Here is a 9,799-nt window from a genome sequence, read left to right as displayed (position 1 = left end):
TTGTAAACGTAAGTTGCGTATCCAGATCATTAATCCATTTCAAAACCCGCTGTTTCAATTTATCCTCCTTTTCTTCTGAAATTCCTCGGATAACCAAATTATATTTCCTCATCTCTTCTTCCAAGAGACAAATTCTCTTATCTTGCTGCTCATTTTTATAAAATATTTCACCAATTTGCCGATCCACTTTTACCTCATGTACATGGATCTGCTCCATTTCATCTTTAATAATTGTCATTTCCTCTCTTTGCTTTGCAAAATTTTCATTCATCTCTTGTTTCATCTTTTTCATTTCCGATGTCATTTCCAATGTCATATTATCCATGCGCTCTGATAGTCCTGCTATTTTTTCCCCAATTTTATTTAAAGCTGCAGCAAGTTTCTGCGTTTCTGAAAGTTGTTGAGTCATTTTAAATAATAAATAAATAAATAAATAAATAAATAAATAAATAAATAAATAAATAAATAAATAAATAAATAAATAAATAAATAAATAAATAAATAAATAAATAAATAAATAAATAAATAAATAAATAAATAAATAAATAAATAAATAAATAAATAAATAAATAAATAAATAAATAAATAAATAAATAAATAAATAAATAAATAAATAAATAAATAAATAAATAAATAAATAAATAAATAAATAAATAAATAAATAAATAAATAAATAAATAAATAAATAAATAAATAAATAAATAAATAAATAAATAAATAAATAAATAAATAAATAAATAAATAAATAAATAAATAAATAAATAAATAAATAAATAAATAAATAAATAAATAAATAAATAAATAAATAAATAAATAAATAAATAAATAAATAAATAAATAAATAAATAAATAAATAAATAAATAAATAAATAAATAAATAAATAAATAAATAAATAAATAAATAAATAAATAAATAAATAAATAAATAAATAAATAAATAAATAAATAAATAAATAAATAAATAAATAAATAAATAAATAAATAAATAAATAAATAAATAAATAAATAAATAAATAAATAAATAAATAAATAAATAAATAAATAAATAAATAAATAAATAAATAACTAAATAACTAACTAACTACATAAATAAATAAATAAATAAATAAATAAATAAATAAATAAATAAATAAATAAATAAATAAATAAATAAATAAATAAATAAATAAATAAATAAATAAATAAATAAATAAATAAATAAATAAATAAATAAATAATAAATAAATAAATAAATAAATAAATAATAATCAGCGCCATTTTTTCTCCACGTCAGCAAAGGAGAAAGAAAAAAAAAACCAGCTTAAACTTCAAAACAAAGTCCTTTTTTTGTTTTCTGTGATATAAACAAGCTATTAATTTCCTCTCAAAATAAAAAAAAATAAAAAAAAAATTATCCGCCCAGTGAAATCCTATTGCTGCCAGTCAGTCCAACACAAAAGATCGGTTTCTCTTCAGTTAAATTCTTCTCATTAACAAATTCAGTCTTTAATATTCACTCCTTAGCCTCAGCAATAAAAAAAATTTTTTAACACAGAACACGATAGTTATAATAGGAAAAGCAAAAGACAACAAATTATTCCAAACTTATCGTGTCTGCCAGTCGGCTCGGTCACCCCCACGCTGTAAAAACTCCTTAATTCAAGCAGTTTCAGATGACCTACCAGTTTTAAATTCAGTCTGCTGGGCTATTAACACTTTCACTTCATGATTTATTAACTTTCATCCATAACGGTGCATTCCAAACAGCATAAATCCTCATAAATCTTCATTAATAAGCCCTGTGAAGTGAAGGAAAGGTCCTTACCCCACCACGGTCATGGCCACGCCCCCAGATATTTAACCTTATTTGTGACTTGCATCTCTGATCATTCTGCCAATTCAGCTTTTTGTTTTATTAACACGTTTTTTGTTAGGATCTTCGTTTTGTCTTTATTTATCTTCAATCCTGCCACTTTTCCATATTCTTCTATCTTATTTATCAATATAGTTATAGATTCTAATGGATCTTCAATAATAAAAACCAGGTCATCCGGAAATGCTTGTAGTTTATATTCTTTCTTTTGAATTTTCATACCTTTTATTTCTTCTTCTTTAATATTTCTATTTAATACTTCCAATGTTAATACAAACAACAGAGGTGACAGCGGGCAACTTTGTCTTGTTCCTTTTTTTTATTTGAATCAATTCTGTCAATTCTCCATTTATCATTACTTTGACTGTTTGTTTGTGGTATATGGCTTCTATAGCCTTAATAAACTTTCTACCAAAATCCATCTGTTCCAGTTGTAATAACATAAAACGTCAGTTCATGTTATCAAAAGCTTTCTGTGCATCAAGGAAAATCAAGGCCATCTGTTTTTCAGGATGGTTCCCATAATATTCCAGGGTATCCAGAACTATTCTCATATTATCTTTAATATGTCTTTTGGGCAGAAATCCATTTTGATCAGAGTGTATAAAATTATTTAAGTATCTTTTGAGTCTTTCTGCCAATATTAAAGCAAAAATTTTATAATCTGAGTTTAACAAAGATATGGGTCTATAGTTCTTAATTTGCTGCAAATCGGTGTCCTCCTTTGGGATAAGTGTAATATAGGCCTCTGTCCATGTCTCAGGTAATTTCTTCTTTAACATCACTTCATTCATAACTTCCAGTAGTGAGAGACTCAATGACTCCTGAAATGTCTTATAATATTCTGCTGGCAGCCCATCTGGGCCCGGTGCCTTCCCATTTTTTTTTTGTTTTTTATGTGCTTCAATTAATTTCATTATTGTTATATTTCCTTCCAACATCATTTCAGTATCTTTAGAGATCTGAGGTAAGTTCGCTTTCTGTAAATACTGCTTGACATTTTCCTCCTCTATACTCTCTTGCTCATATAATTTCCTATAATAATCTTGTACAATTTTTTTCTTCTCTTCATTCCCATATCTGGCCTGGCCTTGGTTATCCACTAGCCATGTTATTTTTCTTTCTCTTTTTTCAATTCATATGCTAACCATCTACCTGGTTTATTAGCGTTTTCAAAATAATTCTGTTTCGCACCTCTAATTTTGTGTGCTAAATCTTCTTTTTCAATTAAACCCATTTCGTGTTTAATTAATTCCATTTTCAATTTAATGTCTTTTTTATCTGGATATTTCTATAAATCTTCCTCAAATTTCTTATCGTTAATTTCTAGTGTTTTATAGGATTGTCTTTTCTTAGCATTTCTTTTCCTTATGTAGTCTATCATCAAACCTCTTACACAGGCCTTCATTGTATCCCAACGGTTTTGTACTGATTATCTTCTTTTTTATTTTCCTTAAAGAAAAAAGCCAATTCCTTCTCCATTTTCTGTACAAATTCCTTATTTTTTAATACTGTGGTGTTTAAGGTCCATCTGATTCTTCTCCTTTGCTCTTTCCATTTCATCATCATAGGGTTATGATCCGCCCAGATATTGGTTTCTATGTCAATTTCTTCTATATTAAGAGTCAATTCCATTGTTGTCCATATCATATCTATTCTAGACCATGATAAGTGTCTATTTGAGTAAAAGGTGTATTTTCTATATTCTGGATTTCTTTCTCTCCATGCATCTTTTAAGTTTATTTCCTCTACATTCTAAAAAAGGATTTCGGAAGGGTCTTTTTGCTTTGTTTCATTGCCTTTTGTGTTCTATAGTCTAATTTCTCATCAACTATACCATTAAAGTCTCCCATCATACAAATGTTTTCATAGTCCAACTCAGTAATTTTCATATGTAATTTTCTGTAGAAGTCTTCTTGGTTGTCATTTGGAGCATATACTGCTATTACAAGTATTTTCATATCATTATCTATTATTTCCACCATCAAAATTCTACCATTTTCATCCATATGCACTAGCTTTGCCTCAATTGTATCTCTTATATATAAAACTATTCCTCTTTTCTTACATTGTGGCAATTAGGTGAATATTTTCCCCAATTTTGGCTGTATCAATAATTGTTCATATTGCTTTTTAATATGTACTTCTTGTAAACAAATTATATCCAATTTTAATTTTTCTAATTTGTGAAACGTTTTTCTTCTTTTGGTAGTTGAGTTAACTCCATTTATATTTATCGTTATCCACTTCCTCTCTTCCATATTCATACTTTATAGTTGTGGATTATAGCTCTAGTCGATCTTGGTTCACGTTGTACCTTAACTTTCACCTTGCCACCCACAGCGCCTTCTTCTTTTTCGCAGAGATGGATAGATTAATGTTAGAATTAGCCTATTCAGCTTTTTGAAATGGGAGTTTCATCAAATAGCTACCATGCTTATATTTGTCAGCTTTGGAAGCCATACTAGGCCGGAAGCTCCCATGCTGCCATTTTCTCATGTGTGGGAAAGTGGGAGGGGAGGATTTAGTAGAGGGGTTGTCTTTAGACATGATAACATTCTTCCTGTTAGTCAAGGTCAGGCCAAGAAGGTGTGGTCAGAGGTCAAGGTCATCTGGAGAATGAGTGGTCAGAGTGCTGTCTCGAGATGGGATGGTTGGTGATTGGAGCATGTAAACCCGAGCTTCCCCCGGGTTTATGCCAAATACCTGACCTTCAGACCTTTCGCCGCAAACTGAAGACATATCTTTTCATTCGCGCGGGGCTGGCTTAAATTTTATTGATTTTAAATTTTCTACTACTAATTTTTAAATGGGGTTTTAGTTTTTTATATATTTTAAAGTTTTAGGCCAATTATAATAAGTTTTTTAACTTGCATTTTAAATTGTATATTGTATTGTCTGTTTTTACTTTTGCCTGTACACCGCCCTGAGTCCTTCGGGAGAAGGGCGGTATAAAAATCAAATAAATAAATAAATAAATAAATAAATAAATAAATAAATAAATAAATAAATAAATAAATAAATAAATAAATAAATAAATGTGATCGACTGCAGAGTCAGAGGATGGTCTTGAGGGTTTTGATTTACTGAGGGAAAACCCAGACCTCTCAGATTTGGTTTTTCCCAGATGTGCCAGTTTACCTATCCTAGTAAATGGAACTTTGAAAGAAACTTGCTTCAGAGTTTTTATTTGGGGTGGTGATGGTTTCTGGAACACTGACATTAACCCGAATCTGACTTAAAGCATAACAGCACCCTGAAAGGGGGCTGTCAGAGGTGCTGAGCCCCAGTATCTACCAAACCCTTGGGTGATGCGAAGATTCAGTGAAGATGGAGGAGAAAGAAGAGATCACAGAGGGGACCATGGGGATGGATACACAAGGATTTATTGGCACCCTGTCTTCTCCTTCTGAGAAAATGGTGTGTGCCATTGAGGCTGCAGAGGAGGCCCAAAGTCTAGGCACTCGGCCCAAGGAGTTGGATTACTAGAAAAGTTGCCAGTCTGATCCAACTCCAGAAAGGGGACCAGAGGTGAGACCACCTGGATATTATGCTTCTCCCAGCCCAGCAAAGTCACCCCATGAGCCAGAGTGGAGAGAGGGGACAGCTGTGGGATTCGGAGATTCCCGGGACTGGAACCTGTTGCCCCCATCATGAAGCCAATCATTGACTGGGTTCCCTGAGGGTTTTTTTTTATTATTTATTATTATTTTATTATTATATTTTTTTTATTTTGAATTTATATCCCACCCTTCTCCGAAGACTCATGGCAGCCTACATTGTGTAAGGCAATAGTTTCATTCATTTGTATATTATATACAAAGTCAACTTGTATTGCCCCCCCACCAATCTGGGTCCTCATTTTACCTATCTTATAAAGGATGGAAGGCTGAGTCAACCTTATAAAGGATGGAAGGCTGAGTTTTGAACAGATGGAAGTGGAAAATTACACACCCCCTCCCAACCTCCTCAAGTGAGATGGAGCTTAGGACAGCCTACGTTCACTTTCCCCCATCCAGGACCAGACGGAGGAATTAGTGGGGCACAAGCACCTCCCTACCAGGCCAGGGGCAAAATGATCTGCTCCCCAGCACAGCAAGGCCATCCCGCAGCTGGGAGACATCAGACACAGCTGACATAGGGAATGCAAAACCACCACCCCCGTGGAGCCCCCTTGCCTGTCTGCCTTTGTACTACCTCCTGCTGAATGCATCCCCCCAGGCTGGGGATTCTATCTCGGCCAGGGATTGGTCCAGTGCCAGTGGCATCCAGCATCATCTGCTCCAATTTTCCAGGGATCCCCCTGGCCCCAGTACAGCCCAATGATCCCAGCACCGCAGGGGGGGCTAATCCAGCAGCTGGCTGGAGTCCCCCCCACCCTTCAGCCCAACAAGCAGCTCAGCCACTGGTCCCTCTCCCTCAACAGAGGACCTCCCAGCATCCCGCAGCAGCTCTGCCACAGGTTCCAGCTCAATCACCCATCACTGGGCCCATTCCCCCAGTGCGGCCAATGCCATCCCACTTCAGAGCAACATTTGATGGCACATCTGCCAAATTGGCTTACTTACTCAGCAGGGTCTGGGCCCATATAGATCAGTATGGAGATCAATACGAATCAGATCGGGACTTGGTCTCAGCGGTTTCTGATGTGATGAATGAAGGAGGGACTTCTGAATGGATAGCCCAGCTGCACAATGAAGGCGCTGCAGAATTAAACGATACTGATGGGTTTGTTGCACTGCTCTGGGCCAGATTTGAAGACCCAGACTGAATCAATGAAAGCGAAGCCACCATAAAGGTGATGAAGCAAGGTAATCGACCCATAAAAGACTTTGTGTGGGACTTTAGACGGGTCACAGGGAACCTGGAACATTGGCCAGACTGCATACTCCTACACTATTTTAGAGGCCATTAATCAAGAAGCCAGAACAACCTGTAGGATCTGGGCGGGGGGTCTGAGCGAATGCACGACTGGTACACTATGTCCATAGCTCTGGACAGAGAAATTCAACTCTACCGCAAAACTCCAGCCGAAAAGTCTCCTCAGAGAGCATTGGCCAGACGGCCACTCTCAAAACCTACTGAAGTCTTCCCCCCTCAACTTCACTGCCTGCAACAGACTACCCTCAGCCAAGAAGCTGGCAAAACTGTTTGTGAAGCATATCTACAGACTACATGGGGTTCCAAGGAGAATAATATCGGATTGCGGGGTACAGTTTACTGCTAAGTTCTGGAAGGAGATCCTGCGGTCCATTGGATCATCCCAGGGGCTTAGCTCAGCTTTCCATTCATCGACTAATGGAGCCACTGAAAAATTGAATGCCATGGTGGAACAATACATTACATGTTATATGAATTATCAACAGGAAAACTGGGCAGAGTTGTTACTGTTCGCAGAAGTGACTTATAATAATGCAGTACACAGTAGTACTGGGTTGACTTTTTTTCAAATAACTATGGGCATGGATTTTGTGCTGATGCCTGAGTTGCCTAGAGTCACCCTGTCCAGCCCAGCTCTGGCTTGACACATGACGCTGCAGGGATCTGCGTTTGGGAAGCATGGGAAGGAGATCATCACACTGGCAACCAGGATATAGGGAGATGAAGGCTGGGCATCATGACGAACTGCTTTAGGTCCGGGATTTGGCAGATGACATGGCAGCTGAGGCTGTCAGACAAGGAGGGAGAGAGCGGCCAGGCATCCAATCAATGGAGCAGTTCAGCCATGGGGTGGGGCATGAGCAGCGCAGGATGTTTAAAAGGGGCTGAGAGGCAGAAGCTCTCAGCGCTGACTTTATACAAAAAGACCTCGACTATTATTGATACCCAGTTTGTAGCAGACCCAATAAATAAAGTCACGGGTGGAAAAGAAAACGAAGTTGGTTTGTTTCTTCTCACGGCGTCTGACACAACTGCGGCTGAGCTAGTCGAGACACCCACTTCCATGTCCCTAACAGAATGGATGAACTCATTAAAAAAAGGGTTGGGAGAATAGTAAGAAAGCTTTGGCTGAGTCAGCGGAAAAATATAAGGCCCAGGCCGACAAACACCGGTGTCTCCAACCACCTTTCCAAATAGGAGATAAAGTGAATTTGTCAACCAAATACCTAAGATTGAGGTTACCTAGAAGACATTTGGACCCAAATTCATAGGTCCCTTCCCTATAGCGAAAGTGATTAACTCAGTGACTGTCCAACTTAGCCTCCCTCGAATATTAGGAAAAATGCACCCAGTCTTTCACAGTAGCTTAATGAAACCAGCAGGAAAATCTAACTTAAGGCCCTTACCAGCTACTCCCCCCCTCCTTTGATAGTACAAGGAGAGTACTATCCTTGTATATCTGAGGTTAAGAAGATCCTTGACTCTAGACTATACAGGGTTCGTTTACAGTATTTGGTACACTGGAAAGGTTACCTGTTGTCTGAAGCTACTTGGGTGAAAAGTTGGGATGTGAATGCTGATACTCTAGTAAAGCAATTTCATGATAAATTCCCTGAGAAACCAAAGAGTCCTCCTGGAGTGGGGAGAGGAGATTAAGAGGTTATGTACAAGGCATTAACCCTATCTTTTGTTTTGTCTGTTTTATTTTCCAGGGTGTGTTTTTTTTCTGCAGGGGGGGATGCCTGTCAGCTTTGGAAGCCATACTAGGCCAGAAGCTTCCATGCTGCCACATTCTCATGTGTGGGAAAGTAGGAGGGGGGGATTTAGTAGAGAGGTTGTCTTTAGATATGATAACATTCTTCCTGTCGGTCAAGGTTAGGCCAATCCTGCATCTGGAGGAGTAGTGGTCGGAGTGCTGTCTTGAGATGGGACGGTTGGCAATTGGAGCATGTGATCAACTGCAGAGTCAGGGAATGTCTTGGGGGTTTTGATTTACTGAGAGAAAACCCAGACCTCTCAGATTCGGGTTTTTCCAGATGTGCCAGTTTACCTATCCTAGTAAATGGAACTTTGAAAGATGCTTGCTTTGGAGTTTTTATTTGGAGGGTTGGTTTTTTTTCTGGAATGCTGACAATATTTCTCTTTGATCTGAAATACTATTATTCAGAGCACCAAAGAAACCCTTCACTGTTTTGCTTATCATTGCTACTTAGCAACCAGAAGCAGTGCTTTCAAAATGAAAGATGTGATGTTCAGGGTTTAAATTCTACATTTTAGATCATTCAAGGAAAAAAAAATGAGATAAACTGGGCAAGAAAAGAAAAAAGCAAAAAAATTAAAGTGTGGGAGAAGATACGAAAAGGATTAAACAGATAGGAGATGGGAAAACATTTAGTGGAGAAGCTGTTTCAGATAACAGCAGATCTCAATTATAAATTGATTCCATAAAGGTAATTATCATATGGCAGAATGCCCTTTTCAAACTTAATAATACAGCTCTGTATGATAATATTAAATAATTTTCAATTATTATGAGCTGTGGTGGCAGAGTGGTTAGAACACAGTACTGCGGGCTATTTCTGCTGACTGCCAATTGCCAGCACTTTGGCAGTTTGAGTCTCACTGGCTCAAGATTGATTCAGCGTTCCATACTTCCGAGGTCAGTAAAATGGGGATCCAGATTGTTAGGGGCAATATGCTGAATCTGTAAACCTCTTAGAGCAGGCTGTAAAGCACTATGAAGCGGTATATAAGTCTAAGTGTTATTACTATTATGGTACATTCACCAATAATTTGAAATTAAAGGTGAAAACTGCAACCTAAGCATGCATACCTGGAATTATTTTAGTTAGTGAAATTATTTCTAGGTGGACCAAACTGTCATTTAGTTGTTCCATAGCCAGTACAAATATTATAAAATTGAATGTTTAAGTGGCATGTCTTTTAAATTTATTTGCTGGACATTTATTGCTTTTATTTGTTATATCTGCTGTTATTGTAGACTATAATTAAAATAGTCATTAAATTGATTTTCATTACTGTTCATAGTACATGGAATGTAAGGAC

The sequence above is a fragment of the Ahaetulla prasina genome, chromosome 5 (assembly GCF_028640845.1).
Source record: "Ahaetulla prasina isolate Xishuangbanna chromosome 5, ASM2864084v1, whole genome shotgun sequence".
Taxonomy (NCBI): Eukaryota; Metazoa; Chordata; class Lepidosauria; order Squamata; family Colubridae; genus Ahaetulla; species Ahaetulla prasina.
This window is presented reverse-complemented; position numbering follows the sequence as displayed.